The sequence below is a fragment of the Halyomorpha halys genome, unplaced genomic scaffold (genome assembly GCF_000696795.3).
Source record: "Halyomorpha halys isolate HHAL.00 unplaced genomic scaffold, Hhal_1.1 Scaffold1060.1, whole genome shotgun sequence".
NCBI lineage: Eukaryota > Metazoa > Arthropoda > Insecta > Hemiptera > Pentatomidae > Halyomorpha > Halyomorpha halys.
The window spans coordinates 12,636-13,519 of record NW_027113580.1 but is presented as its reverse complement, the minus strand read 5'-3'; positions in this window follow the sequence as shown (position 1 = coordinate 13,519).

The following is an 884-nucleotide window of genomic DNA, read 5'->3' as shown; positions in this document are numbered from 1 at the left end:
TAATCCTACATTTATAGCTTCTCGAGTTGTTGACAGAGGGAGTTAGGTATTAAGAGTTATACTACACAGTCTGTAAATATAACTTATATATATATTAATTTAAATGAAGCTAGATATCATTATTTCACGATATCATTGATTTCATAGTAACAGAATAATTTCATTTTAAACTGAATGAATATTCAGTATAAAATGGAAACTCCACTTCTAATTTTAATGAAACATCATATACTTCTCGTTAAAAGACTAAAGATTTTATAGCTAATACTGATTTTCATCTCTTCATCAGGGCTATAAAAACATCAAAAGATAACAACAATCATTCAGAGAAAAAATAAAAATAAAATATATAATAGACTAACAAATTTGGAAATATATATAATAATGAAATGAGAATATAAACTAGTTGATTAATAACAATGGAATATGATAGTTGTAGGTTGATAACATTATTATTGATATACATCTTGTAATATTCAAAAATTATTCAAAATAAAAGAAATAGAATTCTATATAGTTTTAACTTAATTCTCATATCTAAAGTATAGATTTGAAAAGGACAAGGTCAAATAAAAAGAATAAATATTAAATAAATATGAGAATTATTATTATTAATTATATATTATAGACTCTTAATCCCAGGGTGGGTTTCTAGGCAATCAGAAACAGACACTTTTACTATTTACACTTAATTCAATTAATATCTCTTTTACACATGTATTTAATTTTAAGTACAAAACTAAGCAATTTCATAGAATCTTCTTTTGATGATTTTCTCAACAAACTAACACTGATTGCTGGCAATCTTTCAGTAAACAAACACTAACGAAACAAAACCTTTAAAAGTTTTCAACTCACTTCTCATCCACCGAAGTGTGTTGTTA